The sequence below is a fragment of the Thalassophryne amazonica genome, chromosome 10, assembly GCF_902500255.1.
Source record: "Thalassophryne amazonica chromosome 10, fThaAma1.1, whole genome shotgun sequence".
NCBI lineage: Eukaryota > Metazoa > Chordata > Actinopteri > Batrachoidiformes > Batrachoididae > Thalassophryne > Thalassophryne amazonica.
This window is the reverse complement of record NC_047112.1, coordinates 63340966-63363607: the sequence shown is the minus strand read 5'-3', so window position 1 is coordinate 63363607 and position 22642 is coordinate 63340966. Positions and strand designations below refer to the sequence as shown.

At 40.1% G+C, this 22642-nt stretch overlaps 1 protein-coding gene and 1 long non-coding RNA gene across 2 annotated transcripts in view; one reads left to right on the top strand and one right to left on the bottom strand.

Annotated features, from left to right (window-relative positions):
• The window catches only part of LOC117518877 (serine/threonine-protein kinase Nek7-like), a 268541-nt gene that overhangs the window by 227929 nt on the left and 17970 nt on the right, over positions 1 to 22642 (bottom strand).
• On the top strand, positions 5217 to 22392 carry LOC117518878. Its single transcript, XR_004563109.1, has 3 exons — positions 5217 to 5227; positions 11584 to 11586; positions 22266 to 22392. It is a non-coding gene; the product is annotated as an uncharacterized LOC117518878 (long non-coding RNA).

The window sequence follows — 22642 nt, the reverse complement described above, 5'->3', positions numbered from 1 at the left end:
GCTAATACAAACTCAAACCAGGGTACCTCACACCTTCTGCATGCCTCATCAAATACAACTATATTAAAGTTTAGTCTTCCCCTCATCACAAGTACAATACACAAAACACAAGAACACTTTCGTATTTAAAGACACTTCTGCTGTAGGCATGAGTAAGCGTCTGCTGACTCCTGGTGCCTGCCTTCAGACATCTGTAAAATATTTTTATTCACTGCCCAAATACCACACTGGCAAAGGTCTCTCATCCTTGGCTTGGCAGGACTTCTGACAGAGCCAGCCGGCAGCGCCATACAGGCCTAACCCCTGCTGCTACTGCTTCCTGCTGTTCTGAGGAAACCAGGCTGCTTTCCTTCCACTGACTGTGGGCCAGGCCGGACAGGGAGGCGAATGCTGAGGGCAGGATCTGAGAAGAGAGGACCCCCAGGAGAGGACGAGCAGCGGCGAGAATGAGAAAAGAAACAGACTGCATTCACATTAAACCGGCTACATTCCAGTTCACTTATTGCATGTGTAAAAAATAATTGCAGCCACACCATCTTTTTTAGGTCTGAGAATCTGAAATAAAATAGCTGACATCTACATTGTACCTGTTAATGAGGATACCAGCTCAACTATGGAGTGATGTGTAAACCAAAGAACTAAAAGTGTGCATCTGCTCTTTATAAAGCAATCTATTGCTGCATGATTTTGGGAAAATATCTAACATTGCAATTTGATTGGCAATTATAATTTTTGAAAGTCAAGCTTCAGTTCAGTATTTACTGTATACATGTAAAACATGATAACCATTACTACTTTAGAGAACACTTAAGAGTAATTACTTCTGATTGGCAAACGTGGCAGTCTGTCGCAGATTTATATTTCAAAAGGGTGGTATGGACTAATGTCAAGTCACTGCCTGAATTAATGGGCCAATCTCTCCATAAAATGACTGCTTCTCAGACATTATTTGGCCTATGCAAAGTGGAGAAAATAAATAATTCAAGAATTATCATTTTTTAATCGATTGTAAGAGCCACAGCTTGAGGCAATTTAAGTTAAAGTTAAATATGAAACATATTTTGTTATATTACAGGTATGATACCAGTGGCAGCTGCTGGTCTGTCAAAGAGGGGAAGCTCATTGTCGACTTACATCATAAAATTTGTCAATTTATTTATATGTAAATTCAAATATGTAAAATGGTCATAACAGTCCCTAGTTGCACAAGCATTTCACAATTTATATCTCTATTACATACAGTATTTTATGATGGCACAATTACCAAGTGGTTAGTGCACTTGGTTTCAGTATGGAAGGTTCCGGGGTCAAACCCCACCCCTGCCACATTTCTCCATGTAATGTGGAGTTGCGTGAGGAAGGACATCCGGCATAAAAATTGTGTCAGAATCAACATGCAGGTCCACTTTGGATCTGCTGTGGTGACCCCGAGTGAAAACAATGGAGCAGTCGAAGGGACTTACTTTTACAAGAATATTATTAATGTTTTTAAACAAAAATATAATCAAAAATTTCAAGAAGCACGTAGAACCTTTATTATTAAACATACATAACAGAGCCTGTTTCCTGACATTGTTCCATGCAAATGTTATATTAAAGACTGGTTAGCAGATGTCGCCATATCTAACTGTATCAAAGTTTCAAAACACTGAACTATTGCTTCATATTGATTCAGTGTTTCAATATGCTTCGGTTTCTCCGTCACTAATTTTCATGAATAAAATACATCACCAACCGCTAATTATTACCACATATGCCCAGAAAGACTTCTAATTATGAATACTTTGATGTGTTGCAAACCGGGAAATTACTTAACTGGTGACAACTTTTAAACACTTACTGAAGAACGAAGCAGAGAGTAACTCACCAAGATCTTCTCACACAATGTCTAATCCAGTGAGCTTCTCTGTGCTCCTTTAAAACAGACTGATTTATAGTGCATGCAAAACACTTGGCGATAAATTTAAAAAAATACATAAATATGCAAAAATGTGCAAACTAATTCTCATTCCTACAGCTGTCAATCAAACTGGGCTTCAGCCTTTTGACTGATCATCCAATCATTGTACAGAACTTCAGCATACAGGCCCGCCCCCAGCTCCATTCACACCCAGAGAAGCTCAGCATCCGGGGCGGGACAAAATCGTGGCTTCATCCAATGACCATCGCGTTTCATGGCAATGAAAAAACCTTTTCAGGTAGTTCTGTTGAAGTGAACAGATGCTCGGCTTCTACAGGAAAATACACTGAGCACAGACCGTATGAGAAAAAAATATTTATGAGAACTTAACAAAATAGAGTCAATTGATTTGCGATAAGTAGCTGATTCTGAGCAAACTCATCTTCAAGATAAACATGTTCTAACGCATTTGTAGTCAATGAAATGATAAACTGTACATATTTGGCCATTTAATTTTTTTTATATTTTAGGGGAAGCTGAGCTTCCCTTGCAGTCTTAGAGAAACCGCCTCTGTATGATACATATTTTGTTGTATTATAGTACAGGTCATAAATAATGTTTAAAAGGTCAAAAAAACACATATATATACATAATATTGGATGGACATAACATTTGCTCCTGTTGTCAAATCTTAAATACAGTACCTTTAATCTAGTAAGTCAGAGAACTCCATCCATGTTTTTTTAACCGTGTAACTGTGTAAATGTAAACTCTTTTTTCATTAAACAGCTTTTGATTTGGATTGCATCTGCTGACATTAACACTGGATAAAATTACTGTGTATACGGCTCAGTAAGTGGTTTTTCATGCTCTTTGAATGTATTCTGAACATCATGCCAGAGTGCATTCAGTATTTTGTCAGCTCTAAGCTTGTCCAATGTTGTGCAAATGATGCCATCTCATAAAACATCACTTTGCACATATTTAAAATCATCAAAGGCAGAGTCACAATTCAACAAACCTGCCATCCACATAAAATCTTAATTTGTATAAAATCTCAACTTTTGTCATTAGCTTGTTGATCCCAATGTGCTGCAGTGGCAGTAAATACTGACTAAACAGGGACAGGGAGTCACAAATGTGGATTCTATGCTTACTACGATTGGTACGCTTAAAGGCCCAGTCACACGGCACTTAACGAAGGGTGACGAAGCCCTGCCGAAACAGGAAATCTGGACTTTCGTTGACTTTCGTTGGCATCTTTTAACCTTTGCGCGGCTTCGTTCCTGCAGCTGGCACTTCGTCAGGATTTTTAAACTGTTAAAAAATTTGAACAAAGGGCAACGGAAACCTCAATTCGTCTGTGTTTTGTTTTACTGTCGTTCTTGACGTTTTTTAAACGTTTGTGTAGTTTTTGTAACGTTATTGTTTAATTTGACTTTGTTGGAGCAGCTGAATGTTTTCACACCGTGCAGAAGCCGCTTTGTGAGCGCTGAGGCTACTGCTGCTTCATGTACGGTTGGAAATTACAGGGCAAACTCAGCCTGCTTGCTTGGATTTTTTTTTTATCTGTGTGGCGGGTCAGCTTCAATGGACTCAGGTACCTTACATAGGCCAGAATTAATCTTCTGTGTGGATATAATTCATTATTTTGCAACAAGCAACTGTTGAATCTGAAACAACAAAACAGTTGTGTAATTTCCGACGGTCCATGAATGCAGCATTAGCAGCAGCAGGAGCTGCTGCATGCGCTTATTATTTTGTATTAAATTTAACAATATGAGTGTAGGAATGACAATCCAGTCCTTCTGTACATGTGGCAACGGGTAGATGAATCAAAATGATTATATAAAGATCTGTTCTGGACGGAAGAATTCAAATTATGGATTTGGCTGAAATGATTACTCGAATAACTCAAATAATTTGATTACAAAAAACGATCGAGGCAAATTCTGTGCCTCGAAGCTTCGTTTAAATGTTGTAGTACATATGCCAGGCTTGTGTGTGGCGCTGTAACGTCCCCAGAAAAACAACAGAAGAAGACTAGAGCATGCGCTCAGGCCGTGTAACAGCTAATAATTTAGCTCTTAAGCTGCGTTCACACCGGGCGCGATCAGACGTCTGGCGACCCACGCGCCTCCTTCGCCCGATGTGTCGCTCTGCTTGGGTGGACTTTCGCTGCGAAAATTCGCCCCGGTGCGTCATCAAATAGGAGGAGCTTCCATTCCGCTTGCCAGCTCCGGTTGTCAGTCAACATGACGGACCTTGATCACACGGAGGGAGTTGCTGTGGAAAGCTCCCAATACAGAGAGTATCATTATTTGCTGCAGGAGCTGTGTCTGGGTGACAGCCGCTTTCAGCGGTCCTTCCACCTCTTCGGGACCCAGTTTGAGGATCAACTGTCCCGTTTGTGCGCGCACATGTAAACAATTAAAAAAAAAAAGAAAGAAACTCCGCTGCTTGCTGCAGCTGGCTCTTCCCCCAAAAAACTGTCATAATTGTGTTTAGAAACCAGTCACCATTTGTTTTATTATACATCTGTGTAGTTAATTAATAAAATATTCTCTACAGACGATTCGCTCGCGCGCACACGTAAAAAAAAAAAAAAGAGAAGGAAAAAGCTCCGCTACCGCTGCTGCAAGTAGGGCTGCTGCTCGCTCCAAAAACTCTGTCATAATTGTGTTTAGAAACCAGTCACCATTTGTTTTATTATACAGCTGTGTAGTTAATAAGTAAAATAATCTCCAGGACGATTCGCGCGCGCGCACACATAAAATAAAAATAACAAGAAACTCCGCTCCCCGCTGCTGTGGTGCTGCTGTTCGCTCCAAAAACTCTGTCATGATTGTGAAATAAAGGACAAAAGAGACATAAGTCCTGCTCACAGGCTGCTACCAGATACAGGACATGTTCACATCTTCAGTCAAACTCCAGACATCTCCACGTCACTACATATTCAGTCCCTGATTGGTCATCGCGGCGCGACGAGACGAAAAAGTTCAGATTTTTGAACTTGGGGAGGAGGGCAACGCGACGTGATGCGACGCAATATCGCGCCACAAACGCGCAAAACGCTCAAAATTGCTTCACTCGCATCGCTTCACTCGCGTCCATCGCATCGCGCTGCGGTGTTTGGCGCCAAAACGCATCCTTACATAGGGATTACATGGCAACCTGTGGCTGTAGTCGCTCTCGTCGCGCCCGGTGTGAACGCAGCTTTAAAGTTACCGCTTCCAATGCGACACAGAGTAAAATAAAGCCTTTTAAGACAAAGAGGGTCCACACTGATCATCTGAAATACACTTACTGCGCATTTAAAGCAAAGCAGTGTGTTTGTTTATTATTAAAAACACACAGTCTGCTCGACGTGGGTAGTGACTATTGACCAGAAGGCCGGGTACCCACAGTCGAAGCCGGCTGCTGTTCAGACTCGCACTAAGTGTTTCGCTTTTTCTGGGCAACACACAATGCTTCACAAACATGGTAACTTAAAAAAAAAAAAAAAAAAAACAACAAAGAAAAATAGTAACTGCAAGGCTTGCATGTTCAACCTCTTGCTGAAATGCATCTGCTGAATCGCAGAGGAACAGGGATAAAAATAATAATAATAAAAAAAATAAAAAAAAAAATCACATAGGGATCCAGTCCACCAACCTTAAAAAAAAAAAAAAAAAAAAACTCAAAATGGTTACATTTTAAAAGCTGGGGGGAAAAAACAGAACAGAAAGCCACATCCCATCGCCATTTCAGCAAAATGTCAAGACTTTGGCACAGGGACATTGTGCCATTGCTTAGGGAGATCCCTGGACTATTGATGTTGTTTAAAAACGTACAAGTACTTTTTATCCGATTACTCGATTAATCGCCAGAATAATCGATAGAATACTCGATTACAAAAATAATCGATAGCTGCAGCACTAGTCAGTGATCAGCTGGTGGAAATAACCACACGTGAGTCAATACGCGCGTTCACACGCACCGATTAATTTACTGCTCTGATATATTCAATCATCTTTACACTTATATTTATTCTCCCTTTTGACAGTTTTCTGTTATAAATCAATATATATGGCTTAGAACATAATACTGTGATACAGCAGTGACCACGGAACACTTTTTTTTTTTTTTAACTGGCGCAAGACGAAGCGCGCAGCGTGTCGACAGACAGTGAGGATTCTGATGATGAAGATGATCCCTCTTTTGTTCTGGATGAGAAACCAAAGCAGGTGGTCCACCGACGTGCACACAGTTCTCCACAGCTTCTGTTTGCAGTTTCTCCAGGACTCAGGCGCTATGAGCTCCGTCCCAGTGCCGAGTCCTGGAACGCAGAGATGCAGACACACACTGCTCCAGCTGTGGCTCCAGTTTAATTAAAGCTTCGAGATTGTGAGCTTCGGTTTAGTTAAGTTCCTCTTTCATCCCTTTTGCGCTCTTGCTTCGCAGACTGTTCGGTGATAAAAGCTCTTTCATCCACCTTTTCTCAACAAATTGTGATTTTTACTTTTTCCCTTCGTTCAGGAATCAGCGTTTGCCGTGTGACTGGGCCATAACATTTCGGAAATAATCTAAAATCGTGTTGAAGTACACATTTGAGAGCTTTCAATGCATTATGGATCACTAAATTAAACAGATGAAGGAGATTTGCTCAACTCCACAGCTACTTCCACATTATGCACTACAGTGCTGTTTAATTATATCACATTAGTTTAAATTCAGATTTTGGTTAAAAGTCGATAAATAGTTCAGCCCTAAAACAATCAGATATATAGCTAGATACATGCTATACATAGATACGTTATAAAATTAACCGTTACTGAAACAAAAATGTTTTGTTAGTTGACAAATACTGTTACATTCAATTCCATAGTTTAAAAGTTTAGTTGTTTCCTGTCCAAGTCTCTCCAGTGTTGTAGTTCAACAGTAAGTCTCAAGTATGACTTTTCCCCTTTGACATAAATGACTGGGTGGACAGACTGTCACTCTTCACAAAAGGAGGAGAGAGCGAGCGAGCGAGAGAGAGAGAGAGAGAGAGAGAGACTAACTACCAGGCTTGTGCAAAGTTTTTCGTTCTGAGCTCTGTTTATCTACACACAGTACGCTACGCATTGTGCGTGGGATAAAGCAACACCCTTGGATCACAGACACTACTCTGAAATGAACCTTTATGCAACTTAATGCGTGTAAAGAAACAGCACGAAGCTCCATTTGTGGCAGTGTATACAGCCAGTACAGTGACTGGAGTCTCCGCACAGATTTTGAACATGTCCAGAACACACTGATGGATTTTCACCTCCCCCATGCTTCACATTGCCAACACCCATTTTTCAGTGGCAAATGTGGCTGAAATGAAAGAAAAAGAAAAGAGAATGTTACTCATTAATGACTTATTTCATCTACCTACAATTAGATAATTGCAGCGAGTACCACCAGGCATGAAGAAAAAAATGTATGGGAAAGAGAAACACTGGTATTTATTCTTAACTCTACTGCCTTGGCCGTGACTGAGCCACTAAAGTAGTCTGACGTCTTTTTCCATATGCATTCCTAATGTGTAGCTGGTGATCACAAACTGGATGGAGACCTTTCATGAAAAGCTCTAGTTTGGATCCAGCTTAGTGTAGATGGAAAACCACAAAAAAGCATTTTCCACCAAAAACGGATTCATATGGATTGGGTCTGCCGAATTACTAGGGTTAGAGGTAGAAAGAAGACACTCGCAAGTGAAATTGGTTGGAGAGTTCAAGAAAGCATGAAAAATTAAGAGATAGGGAGGGAGTAACATGGAAGAGGAAAGGGACAAAGAAGCTGCAAGGCAGGTTGAGCAGCAGGAGTTGAGGGGCATTCTCATTATGACTGTTCTTCCATTTTCCATCCCTCCAGGCCTTGACCACAACCTCAGACCCCCAGGCCGAAGCAGGAGACCAAGCAGAGCATGGAAGTCTGCTGTGAGTCAGGGTAAAAACACAGATAGAGGAGGAGGGGAGGGAGAAATCTCCCTGCACCCAAACAGGGCAGCATGTGTGTAAAGAGGAATAAAGTCCTGTCATTCAGGTCTGCTACTACAAAGTCCAGCCTAACATTTATAGTTGTTAGCATAACTCAGCAGTGTATTAAAATTAATATACCAATTCAACAGAAATTATACCTTTATGGGCTGAATCGCTGTATGTATATTAAACATCAATGCCCCATCATGTCCTTAACAGTGCATTCTATTATAACATTGATGAATGTATTACAGGTCCTGAAAACTTGATAGGACAAATATTTTTGGAGAAATTAAAAATTATAGTTAACAAATAAACAATGGACATTGTGCTGCAATGCACCATGGGAGTTTGGGGTTTTAAATGTTATTGTGGCTCATGTTACTTTAACAGTGTTAGTGTTAATGATTGTGTTTTCGTAGTTCAATTGGTTTAGTCAGTTTAGATAAGTTATGTTGCTCTTACCATGAGTGAGTTAAGTTAAATGTGTGAAATGTGTAGTGTTTTTAATGTCTTCCGCCATCATCTCTGTTTGTCAAAATAAAGCACCTATGTACAGCAGAATACAGAAAAGACAAAGTGCTGTGCGTGCAGTTTTAATCACACACAAACTGGGGAGAGCTGACATTTGCTGTTCGGGTCAAAGATGAACGGTGCCAAAACTGAATGTTGGTAGTTTTAGAGAAGCTACATATATTAGCTAACAACACTGAACAATGGCCAATCCAGCAGGGGTTGGTAAATCATCTATATATTAAAAGCATGACTGCATGATTTATATTTTTTTTTAGTAAGTACAGTTGTGCTCAAACGTTTACATACCCTGGCAGAATTTTTGCTTTTTTGGCCATTTTTAAGAAAATATGAATAACACAAAAAAAAAAAAAATTTCACTCATGATTAGTGGTTGGGTGACGCCATTTATTGTCAAACAACTGTTTCCTCTTTTTAAATCAAAATGACAACAGAACTAACTAATGACCCTGATCCAAAGTTTACATACCTCTGTTCCTAATACTGTGTGTTGCCCCTTTAACATCAACGACAGCTTGGAGTCTTTTGTGGTAGTTTTGGACAAGGCTCTCTGATGGTAAAGCTGCCACTGAATATGTCTTGGACTTTATTTACATTATTTACAAAGAAATACAAACAGTATGGCATGTTATGGTAAATCTGCATGGAGTAGACAGTTCTCAAAAACTGAGTGACTGTGCAAGAAGGAAAAGAGTGAGGAAAGCCACCAAGACACCCAGACAACCCAGGAGAAGTTATGGGCTTATGTGGCTGTGATTGGAGAAATTGTGCACAGTGCAAATTCTGCATTTTGCATCACTACTCTTAGCTTCATAGTGGAATACAGCAGAGAAGGATTTTCTTTCACCAAAACAGATCAAATCTAGGCTTGCATCTCAGATGTACCTTCTGGCAATTTGTAGCTAAACTTTTAGGTCTTCTTTTTAAGAAAATCCTCCTCTATACCACTTTATCATGAAGATGGATAACTGGTGATATAAAATGCAAAGCTTGCACTGTGCATAATTTCTCCAATCACAATCAAATTCATTCCAGTAGTATTCTGCTCTTACAAGGATGCAGCAGTTTTCTAGCTCGGCAGATAGTTCTGGAGGAAATCACTGAAGAAATTAACAAACTGAAAATATGGTTTGACCGAAACAAACTGTCATTAAACTTAAATAAGACAGGGATGAAATGGAGGTGCAAGAGTCACTAGGTGTTCACAGGAAACATTTATTTCTGTATGTATGTATGTATGTATTTATTTATGTATGTTCATTGTTAGTTGGTTTTATATTTTCTGTTGTGTTTTTATTCAGGTTCTTTTTGTCTCTTTCTCTAAAATTGTATATAATCATTAGATTAGTTATCACTATTATTGTTGTGCTTGCTATTATTAATAATATATAAACAAAAATAAATTTTAAAAATATTACAATTTGTAATACATTTGACTCTTTTACAACAACAAATGCTTGACAGCTTCAACTGCTTAATGCTAACTTAACATTGAAAATGCCATAGACATGCTAACGTGCTAGCATCGGTCCCGTTTTTAAGTTATAAAATACATCTATCAACTGTTTCAGAAGACCATAACAGGTCGGTTTAACATAAAAAAGGTAAATAATACTCATAGCCATATGCTCTTTAGGGTTTGAGCGGGGGAAAGCACTGCTTCGATCTGCGAATTACTGCTTCGATTAGTTCAAGGTTCAAAGCAAAGCCGCGCTGCAGAAAAGTTGATTACGGACCCGCTGCAGGGTCTGTAATCAATGTAGAGAAATTATAATTTTCCTGATAAACACCCCCAAAAACAACGGCCACTCTGAAGGACCGATAAGGGAATCGTTAAGTAAAAAGGTTATTGATGTCGGTGGATCGAACCACTTCTTAACAATACCCGAAAGGAACCGGTTCTCGATACCCATCCCTAGGTATGTAAACTTTGGATCAGGGTCATTTGGGTAGTTCTCTTGTCATTTTGATTTAAAACGGGGAAACACAGTTGTTGACAATAAATGGCTTCACCCAACCACTAACTATGAGTGAAAAAAAGGTTTTTGTGTTGTCATTCATATTCTCTTAAAAATGGCTCAAAAAAGCAAAAAATCTGCTAAATAAATACATACAGAAATAAATAACTGTTTCCTGTGAACACCTAGTGATTCTTACCCCTCCACTTCATCCCTGTGTTATTTAAGTTTAATGACAATTTGTTTTGGTCAAACCATATTTTCAGTGTGTTAATTTCTTCAGTGATTTCCTCCAGAACTATCTGCCAACCTAGAAAACTGCTACATCCTAGTAAGAGCAGAATACAACTGGAATGAATCTGAATAAGGAAAGTTGTTTTTTTTTTTCTCACTAAAATGGATGCTGCACTCACTGCAGTTTATTTTCTTGAATAGCCCCAGATTGCATTTCAGAGCTTCTAGAATTCAAAAAATTTTGTGCGGGTGGTGGTGGGGGATAATTTTGGGTTTCAGCTTTTTTGTTTTTCACCACTTTCATCCCTGAATATGTCAATCGTGAGTCACTTTTGTGCAGATTAAAGTCACTAACTGGGACTCCTGTCTTGTTGCGCAAAAGAAACGAGAATCGTCCTCTGTTCTGTTCACACAGCTCCAAATGCTGTGCGTCTCTCTGTCGAGTCAAGTTAGAACGCTAAAGTCCAGTTGGAATTAATAAATAAATCAACACCTCTTTCCAAATGTTGTAATACAAACAAACTGCAATCAATCAAAACATTTTTTCCTCCCAAAACGAGACATCCTGCGCTGATGTGCAGCAGCCAGCTGAGCTCAGCTCAGAGGTATGGAGAGACATTCATGCCAAAATGTCTGAAAGGAAATGCTTTTGACAAAAACTACAGATTTTATTTATTTTTATTTATGTACAGAGATCAAGGATCCAGTGACCAATTTAAAATGTTGTTGACATAGAAAACCTGTAAAGTCTACTTTTAGTACACAGAAAATTCACAAGAGGCATCGATAAGGGAATCAATAAGGAATGGGATCGATAAGCAGAATCAATAATGGCATCGATATCAATAAAATCTTATCAATACCCATCCCTATTCAAGGTTGCTTTTGTGCATTGGTTGACAGATAAGGTCATGTTTCCAGGAAAACCCTTCCCTAGACTTTAATATGAACAGGCACGGACAAGCAGCAGAAGGTTGTGACATCTTGTGCGGTGACTTGCAGAATCTTTACCATATACCTGAAGTCTAAGCCAGCAGTGACGGGTGCAAGGTACTAGGAGTTATCCAAATTACTATTCCTACAGAGTTGGAGGTCGCAGGGATCACAGGGATTTGAGGGAAGTTTGGGGATATTTTAAATGTGTTTAATGTGTCTATATGAGGGACTACGTAATTGAAGCAGTATTGTAGAAATAAATACCACTATACTCAGCTGCATTTTTTTTTCTTCTTTTTTTTCACAGTCCTGAACATGCCTTTTTTTCAGTTTTTCTCTATATTGCTCACTACTACATGTAACTTTCCACAGGCTATTTTGAAAGTTGTCAGAAACTGAAGCATGTCACGGTCCATTCTCATGATCACAGCCAAAAAAAAACAAAAAAAACAAAAAAACACTGTAATAACAAATCCACACTATACTTACATCTTCGTAGCTACAAAGGTTAAAGAGCAAGTACAGGGTTTAAATTATTCAGAGACTTAGAAATTCCTGTTTGGGCTTGTTTCTTTGGAGGAATTAAAAATTGCATTTTGTATCTAATGCCTGAGGTCCATCAGGAGTAAAACCTCAAGACACAAAAACAGCTTCTTTCCATACACAGCTAAATTAATAAATAATGACAGAGACCCCTATTTACCCCCCACCCACCCACACTTCCACAAAGTACAGACTGGTCATCCCTGCACTGAAAGGTACTGTTCATCTGCACACCAATCATATGCTTTGGGACAGCCCCACCCCACTATGTTATTTTCATTTAACAGTGAGCATTGTCTTGCCTATTTGAAAATTTGACTCTTTTACTTCTTGGAGAAGTTTTTTTTTTTCCTTTTCTTTTTTATTGTTGTTGCTTATGCACCAATAACACCAGATCAAATTCCTTGTATGTGAGAACTTACTTGGCAATAAATTACATTCTAATTCTGATTTTTTTCATTATTGCAAAAAAAAAAAAAAAAAAAACAAAGTTTCCAAAGCAGCTTTACAAATGAGAAAATACAGTTTCAGGGTACAGCACATAGCAGCAAGAATAAACATGAATGATGAACCACATAGGTAGGCAGGCTGCGCCTTGCACCTTCAAGGCATGAACATTTTGGGGGTCAAGCATAGGTTAGAAATGGTGTCTAATTCCATTTTGTTGTCACTCCCTATCAAAGCCAAAGATTACAGATGTCATTCTAACGTATTTGGCTACTCTGCAGAGCGATGATTCAGATGAGAGTGAGTGGGACCTGACATACCTTGTTGACCTAATTATTACTCACTCCTCTGTTGCCACATCCGATCACTGTCAGAGACAACTGTTTTGAGTCAGCCAGCATCATCAGGTGATGGAGATGAATGCTGACTGTCTCTGTGAAGTTGACAATCAAGGAATGTGTCATGAACCTGATGATCAGCAAATGGGTGCCAAATGTTTGCATCAGTCTGTGTGGCGAGAGATTTTTGCTTGTGTATCCTGCTTTGAATTCCACCTAAGAGACATGGAGTACTTTTGACAGGCATTGGCAAAACTTAATTGTTTGTCTTTGTTCTACTGTTTTGTTAATCTCAGGGTAGTAGACTGCTATGTAGTTGCAGAAGTTATCAGTAATGCTTAATTTGATCAGCAACGACTAAAAATAAGAATATAATAGAACACAAAAAGATGCAAACTAGCGGGGGGCTTGAGCCGTTGCATCTGTACACGCCGCCATCTTGGTGTAAAAGGAAGAAAGGGTCATAAAAATACTCACCCCCCACAATTACTTGTTTACTTTAAGAGGCATTGATAATTTTCTGAAGAACTTACATTGAATTTTGCACAATAGCAAAAACATATAAATAGGCACTACTACGGCACAGTGGATTAGTGGTTAGCACTGTTGCCTCACAGCAAGAAGGTCTTGGTATCGCTTCCCAGCTGTGCTTTTCTGTGTGGTGTTTACATGTTCTCCCTGTGTTTCTGTGGGTTCCCTCCAGGTGCTCCAGCTTCCTCCCACTTCCAAAGACATGCAAGTTAGTTGAAAAGACCATTGTTACACTGTTTGGCGCATGTGCACTGAGTAGCCTGAGCCTTTTAATGCAGACATGCAGGCTCCATGTAAATACATGGACATGACTGAATCTATGGATAACAGTGTGACAAATGCCCATAACGTGCCCAAAGAAAAATGGACAAACTCCCTTAAACATGTCCTAGATGTGACAATCAGAACAATAAGACAATATTTAAAAGAGAACATTTCCACTGTAAACCTATAAACACTGCGCACATTTTTGTCATTATTCAATGTTACAAAAAAACAGCTTGTGTGAAACTATGTTTAATGTCTTGGTTGAAATGTGCTTCATACAAATGATAGCTGTGTTTGGGAGGAAAGCTGGAGAAACAGTGGACTTTTCAGTGTTCTATGGCAGATCAATGCTTTAACTCCTTCTAAGCCTGTATATCCCATCGGTGAAAAAATTCACTTTTTAATTTGTGAGATACTGACAAGCCAAACTGAGGAGGGTGGTAGGGGGTTAAATTGCAACGTTCCATTCATTCATCAAAAACATTCAATTGTACTGCTCCAGTCATCATGAAGAACCCCCCCCCCCCAACTCAATAGTTCAGGAGTTTTAGAAACGGTAAATGGCACACTGTATGCAGATGAACTTCACCAGATTTTCTCCCTGTGCTGGGAGGTCTCGAGGTCACTCAGCTCTTGTCTCTCCCCTGCAGCATTCAGACAACTTCTGAATTTATCGTAAACCAGAGGAGCACCTGTCTTGGATTGGGAGGGTATTAAAGTTTAGTTCCAGCTTCATATTCCTGTCCAAACCCGACTTAAACTTGTTGGCCATTTTAATGTTTCTGTCAAAACCTGTTATTTCCATCCAAAAAAATCCCTGCAAACAGGAATAAAGCCATTAGATCCTGTATGAAAATGGATGTTTGCCTTATGTGAAGCTGTGGTAAATGAGACATTATTGAGGCGCTGTGACTTGTTCGACTTGTTGCGCCAAGAGTTAGAACCAGTTTGGAAGGGTGGGGGGGAGGACACTCCGCTCCACTAACTGATCTGACAGCATGACTCTGGTGCAAAGTGCCGGAGAGGGACTTTTCTTCACTAAAATGAACAGGTAAAACCTTATATTTACGCTGTGTGTGAATTTATGCCACATGAGGACTGCAGTTTTCAGGAAATCAATTGGCAGCATCAATTGATGGATTTCAACTTATGAAAAAGCCTGAAAAAATTCATAAATTATCCACATCATTGTAATGGTCGCAGTGGTCAAAGCATGTGAAAAGAGTAGTGGCTTATAGTCCGGAAATTACGGTAGTCCTATCAATGTTCTGTTTCGGCAGGCCTTCATCCTTGACCCAAAATTCATAAGCATACTAAGGCTGCCACGATTAGTCGACTAGTCATGATTACATCGATTATCAAAATCGTCTGTGACTAATTTAATAATTAGCATCATTTTAAATTTTTTAAGCTTTGTTTTTCCTCTCAAAGCTGCAGCTGTACCTTCCACTGCCTTTCCATTGTTGATGCACAGGTGGAGTAGTGGTAATCCGGGTCAGCCTTGATGTAACCAAAAAAAGCTATGCCCAAGCAATATCATGGCTAGCTGGCAACGAAAGTCAAAAGTTTGTCAACATTTTAACCAAATTAAAGAGAAAAACGTGCAATGCAAAATCTGCAAGGCAGAACTTGCCTTCCACAGAAGTACAACAGCAGCAGTACAGCAGGAGCATTTGAGAAGGAAGCATGTTGTGGCTGATTCAGATGCTGACGAAGAGCATGATGCCGGTGCAACGGTTCGTACGTGCGAGAACACAGTGCCAGCAGCTGCGTGATGTGTAACCACATTGCGCAGCTACTGTGAAGAAAAAATAAATTAAAAATTAAAAAATACATGCTTCAACGGTTTTGTCCACACAGAAACACAGTGCAAAAATAAAAAAATTAAAAATACATGTCATCCACAGGGTTTGAACCTGCGCTTTCCAAAAGCTCTTGAGGCCAGTCAGAAACTTTACCACTGAGCTACCATCGCTGGCCTGTGAAAGATGCAGGAAACTGCCTGATATCAGGAAGGACATGGACGTATTAAAAAAAAAAAATTACACACCACATGAAAACATTGCATTATACTGAATCCCTCTTATCAAGTGGGCAATACAAATATGATTATCTGTTCCTCTGTAGATGACCCATGGTCACAGATGTACAGTCATGAAGTGACATGAATGAGAAGCTGTTCGTTCGTCTCATCATGTCCACATCTGCTGGTGCATGTCCAGCCGGGCCGCGCGCGTGTCCTGCTGGCACATCGCAGGACTGACAACGCGTCATGTGGAACAGCGCTCACGTGGGTGACGTGACAGTCAGATCGCCCGCTGCATGTTATGATCTGACGGTCCGTTTCAACCTGGGGGCAGCCCATCGCCACAGCGGTATGTTTTTATTTATGTTCATGTCTGTCCAAACACAGTACGTGTTGTCCAGATGGGATGTCCAGATCCACAGATCTCCACAGCTGCTTCTGTCAGCGGCCACACCTCCTGTCAGTTCAGAGCACAGACCAAAGCCACACTCGTGGGGCACTTAGACAAATTTCACTGCCAGCACGACAGTGACTATCTGTTGACTGTTGTCATGTTAATAGTACGAATGGCCACACATTTTCTAAGTGCCATGCGAGCGGTGCTAGATGTTCGTGCGTGCCACCTGGAATTTCTTCGACACCTGCCACGAGAGGGTTCGATGGGCTCGCACAGGGCACACTCTGTCTTTCAGCTGCTGGTGTGTGCATATAGTTGTAGCAACAGGTGTACGAGGCAGTTGCAATTTTACACGTTTTGCACACGAATCCTGCTTCATGCGCACTTTAAGCACATGAAGCAGGAATGTGTGAAGGGGCCCTAAGCTAAGCATCAAGATTCTGTGCAATAATCACGTGACTCAGTAGTACTTAGAAATTGTAATGGTCAGTTTTATTTTCTGACATATTGCAAGCACCTTAATAAAAAGCAAAAGATTAGTTCATGAATATGATTAGTTGCAGCCCTGCAATGTACCAGCTTTATGCTCTTTTTGATTCAGTCTGTTCTCCTACAAATGGAAGCTGCCTTTGCCTTTGCTGTCATAGTAGTTTTACTGGTAAGCTGCGTTCTTGCTTTCATTAATTTAGTTTGACCCGAAGGCTCACTCATTGATTTTCTGCATCCAAAGCAGTGATTTACTGCTGTGGAATTTCCCAAATTGCTTTATCCTGTGGGAATTTCTTGTTTTAGCAATGTACTGGATTAAATATGTGATGAGACATTTGTCATCTGACCACTTTAACAGTCATGTTGCCTATGGGAGCTAAGGAACTACCAAAAAAGGTAGCTTCTTTTTTCTGTTTCACAAAGCATATGTAGGAGAAGATGCAGCCTAAGGCGATTTTTGAGCTACATTAACCACTGTCTTTTGCATGATGTCAAAGATCTCAGCCAAGCATTCTATAAAACTGATGCTTGCGAATGTACAGTAGCACATCACTTCTTATGTTTTACTGTATTGCAGCTGTTTATTACAGTGTTAAGCAAGAAAAAGAAAATCTGTTTTCACTGCCTTTCCCAGAAGAATTTAGAATGGAATCTTTCATTTCCAGGCTCAGTTTGGTTAGAGTTTAAAGTAAGGTCTTTGGCAATGAGAGTGGGTTATCTAAGCAGCTTCTTCTGTTCTCCTCAAACAGCCAGCCTGTCAATATTTTTCATATCTCTCTCTCCCTTCTATCTTAAGAGGGGTCACTGATGTTTCAAGAATTCAGATATCCTTGGAGGATGCCTTGCGGCTCTCGATGTCATGTATTTCCAATTTTGCTGTGGCATTGATGCTTTTTCTCATCAGGCTCTGCTGTGCTCTGAGGGGAAACAGACTACAAAGGCATGCAAACACAAAAATTACTGACCTATGACCCCTTTTAAAGTTTATGAAGCGATTTCAGTCTTCATGCCATGACCACACAGTATCAGTGGTTTATTTTACTGCCAAGGGTGTTGCAAAGAGGTTTACTTATGCTGGTATTTTGTGTGTTACTTTTTTCTTCTTTTTTTCTCCACAACCAAGGGCTGTCCTTATTACCTAAGTTCTGCTACAAATTAAATTAATATATTTGCTTGTTTTGATTTTAGTGAAGAAACAATTAAGATGACAAATTAGTGAAATTAAAAAATTCAGTCTTTAAGCACAAACCGGGAAAGTGAAAACAAGCCAATAACACGTTGTTGCCCGTCCCCCCACCACCACCACCTTTCTTTTTTTTTGGGGGGGGGGGGGGGGGGGGGGTAATGTAATAGGACGATTTCATTTACAATGGGACAGTTGCCAAATACTGTGTCAACAAATTTGTAATATTAATTTTAACACAGAACATCCAGAATTTCCATCCAGAATTTTCGCTTTTTTTGGGCAACACACAGTGCTTCACAAACACAGTAACTTAACAGTTGCGGTGGCTCCTTTGCCCCCTTCCCCGCCGCTGCTCGATTCTCCCTCTTGGGGCCGTGGCCAAGGTGGTGTGGTTCTGGGTCCCCCCCCTGTTGATGGGTCCTGCCGACGCCCTGCTTGCTTCCCTCGGGTATGGGGTTGCTTCCTATGCCTCCGTTGGGGGGGGCGGTGTCGTGGGTGCGTTCCGGCCGCTCCCTTGTTGGTCCGTCGTGCTGCCCCGGTGGCTCTGGTGGCTGCCCTTCCTGGCCCCTGTGCCCATCAGCTTCCCTTTTTCGCCTGGTTCCTCCTGGGGCCCTGCGTCCTGGACCCATTTCCGTCTTCGCTTGCGGTCAGCCGTATGGCTTCCGATGCGCCGGATGTCTTATGGTAGGGTTCTGTAATTTTATCTTGGTCCAACACACCAGCCACAGTAGTGATTGGATATATAGCTGTGATCTGGGTCTCTGTGTGTAGTTGGTTATGTGTTCGTGGCCGACACCACAATTTGGTTTTGGGTGCTCTCAAGGGGATCAAGACTCTGGTGTCCTAGATTAGGATATGAATGCTCACTAACTAGCCAACAGACTGTCGCTGTCACTGCTTGTTCATGTGTGGTGGTTTGTTCCAGCATGTTTTATGTTGGGGACCCATCTCCTCGATGTCTCACTTCATAGTTATTGCTTTTACCACTTGTCTTTCGTTTTATCTGTCTTCCTGTTGTTTTGGTGGTCGGTCCCTCAAGATAGAAGTTGACTTTGAGTAGCATGTTGTAGGCTGATCGGGAAGGGCGGATGGGGGTCACACACACACACCACATTCACTCACGCACTACATACCTTCTGTCCTGCAGGAATAAATTGCATACAGTAGTGTTCAGAATAATAGTAGTGCTATGTGACTAAAAAGATTAATCCAGGTTTTGAGTATATTTCTTAATGTTACATGGGAAACAAGGTACCAGTAGATTCAGTAGATTCTCACAAATCCAACAAGACCAAGCATTCATGATATGCACACTCTTAAGGCTATGAAATTGGGCTATTAGTAAAAAAAAAAAAAAAAAAAGTAGAAAAGGGGGAGTTCACAATAATAGTAGTGTGGCATTCAGTCAGTGAGTTTGCCAATTTTGTGGAACAAACAGGTGTGAATCAGGTGTCTCCTATTTAAGGATGAAGCCAGCACCTGTTGAACATGCTTTTCTCTTTGAAAGTCTGAGGAAAATGTGACGTTCAAGACACTGTTCAGAAGAACAGCGTAGTTTGATTAAAAAGTTGATTGGAGAGGGGAGAACTTATAAGCAGGTGCAAAAAATTAAAGGCTGTTCATCTACAATACTCTCCAATGCTTTAAAATTGACAAAAAAAAAAAACAGAGACGCATGGAATCAAATGGAAAACAACCATCAAAATGGATAGAAGAATAACCAGAATGGCAAAGGCTCACCCATTGATCAGCTCCAGGATTATCAAAGACAGTCTGGAGTTACCTGTAAGTGCTGTGACAGTTAGAAGACGCCTGTGTGAAGCTAATTTATTTGCAAGAATCCCCCGCAAAGTCCCTCTGTTAAATAAAAGACATGCGCAGAAGAGGTTACAATTTGCCAAAGAACACATCAACTGGCCTAAAGAGAAATGGAGGAATATTTTGTGGACTGATGAGAGTAAAACTGTTCTTTTTGGGTCCAAGGGCCCCAGACAGTTTGTGAGATGACCCCCAAACTCTGAATTCAAGCCACAGTTCACAGTGAAGACAGTGAAGCATGGTGGTGCAAGCATCATGATATGGGCATGTTTCTCCTACTATGGTGTTGGGCCTATATATCGCATACCAGGTATCATGGATCAGTTTGGATATGTCAAAATACTTGAAGAGGTCATGTTGCCTTATGCTGAAGAGGACATGCCCTTGAAATGGGTGTTTCAACAAGACAATGACCCCAAGCACACTAGTAAATGAGCAAAATCTTGGTTCCAAACCAACAAAATTAATGCCTCGCAGATATGAAGAAATCATGAAAAACTGTGGTTGTACAACTAAATACTAGTTTAGTGATTCACAGGATTGCTAAAAAGCAGGTGAACATAATAGTTTTGAGTTTGTAGCGTCAACAGCAGATGCTACTATTATTGTGAACACCCCCTTTTCTACTTTTTTTTTTACTAATAGCCCAATTTCATAGCCTTAAGAGTGTGCATATCATGAATGCTTGGTCTTGTTGGATTTGTGAGAATCTACTGAATCTACTGGTACCTTGTTTCCTATGTAACAATAAGAAATATACTCAAAACCTGGATTAATCTTTTTAGTCACATAGCACTACTATTATTCTGAACACTACTGTATATGTGGATTAATGTTCATAAATGGTTCTGCCAGTGTGGCATTACCATTACTATATATGCAGACAGGGGGGAAAAATGCAAAAGTACTTTTTATCCAATTAATCGCCAGAATAATCGACAGAAGTAACAAATTTTCACTGTTGTCTTGTTCCTGGGTTAAAACCATAAGTTCCCATTTCTTCACAACCAGGCAAAAGAGAACAGAGTGGTCTTGACCTCCAAACTTTGGTTTTGTGGTCAGGACAATGAAATTGCAAATTAACCAGTTTTTGCATTCACTGAGTGGTCAGTACTAATTTCTGGAAAAGTTAAGTCCATGTCAGAGTTGTGGTCATATTTTCTTTTTGTGATCATGTCAAAAGGGTTCAAACATCATTTCAAACATAACACAATGTTGACAAAGCAATTATATTTATGAAAACCTTCCTCATTTGTACAGATTGAGCAAGAACTTTCAAGAACAGGAGAGTAATTTACTGAGGTTTGAAGAATCTCCTTTGTTCGTGAATATTTCACTCTTTAATCAAAGAAAATTAAACAACCTTGTGGAACATTCCAGAAATGTCTAGAATACCAAAGAATGTTCAGGAATCTTTGAGAAAACCCACAAGAATCTCATGGAACTTTCTAGAAAATACCAGAAATCTGTAGAACAGTGAAGAATTTTCTAGAATCTTCTGGAATTTTCCATAATGGTTGACAAACAAGTTCAGGAATATTCTTGAGAGATCAAGAAAATTCCAGAATGCCACCATGAAAGACTGAGAAAGTTCTGGGGTGTTACATGACAAATATTTAAACAGGGGTTCATAGGCCAGCATTCAGTTAAGCTCGGACTACCTGAGAAGATACACCAGAAGAAGAGAGATGGCATCAAGAGGCTGCAATCATTTGAATGGTCAGTCATTAAACAAATATTTTCACTCTTTGCAGGATGGTACAGAGGGGAAAAGACAGCAATGAAGTTTGCTGTTCCAAGAATATGGCATGAACCCACTGACCACTCAACCAACTGCTACTTCTGCATGGTGGATCCTTCCAAACGCCAAAGTGGGAAGAATGCACCTGCTATTCCTTATCCTGACATTCCATCTTCCATTGAACCAGTGCCACATAGTGCTGAGCTTCCTGTACATTCACCTCCAGAAAGAAAACAACCATCAGAAGAAGAAAGCACTGAATCAAAGGATGGGAAGAACAGTGAAGTGGACTGTGACATTACAGATACAGTTTGTTTTCATTGGACCACAAGTCAAGAAAATCATAGAGTGCCCTGAATTTCCAAAGAAGCTGACAGCAAAGGAACAGGAGTGGAAAAGGTTTGTTGATGTTGTCCATGGGTTTCTGGGCAACCACAATGCTGACAATTATGTAACTGGTTGAGACTTTGGTGAGAAACTATGGCCAAATGGGCTGTAGGATGTCACTGAAGGTCCACATTCTGGATGTTCACCTTGACAACTTCAATCAATATCAGGGATCTTACAATGAAAACATGATGGGGGACTACATTTGGGGTCTGATCAGGGAAAGTGATTCGTTGCACATTCATAAATCAAGGAAAACTGTTCATTTTTAACTTTGTAAAATTGTTTTCAAATGTTTGAAAATAAACCTTGCTGCAGTTATGTTCCGTATTTTAGTTTTATTATGAAAAAGTCATAAAATTGTCAAAAATAGCTGTTTTGAGGGGATAAAATTGCTGTGCAGCCCCAAAAAAACAAAGTTTGGCATGAAAAATGGGCTTTTTCTATTGTTTTGCAATAAACAGGGATGAGATTCACAAATTCGATTTTCAGAGGAAAATAAGCCAGGGTCCAGGGGCCGCAGGCCCCGGTGGGTCCAGGGCGGAGCATTTTTGCTGTTTTAAAACATGTAAATTGCGCTAAAATTATATTAAAAACTACTATAAATGTCAGGTGTTCATATTTATAATTCAAACTGTACACCCTTACTAAGACCATCTACTGTACATGTGTACAGTATGTACACATACTGTACACATGTATGGTATGTATGTGTCAGACCATATAAGGTTTATATTTAGTCGATGTGATCTCCACCTATAACACTATCATCACGTGTATACATGTATATAATATACACACACACACATGTATATATAATTACAATGTTCTAGCACACTACAATAACGTCAAAATGTCTGTTTACATAATCCACTGACTCTCTCTGTGTGTGTGTGTGTGTGTGTGTGTGTGTGTGTGTGTGT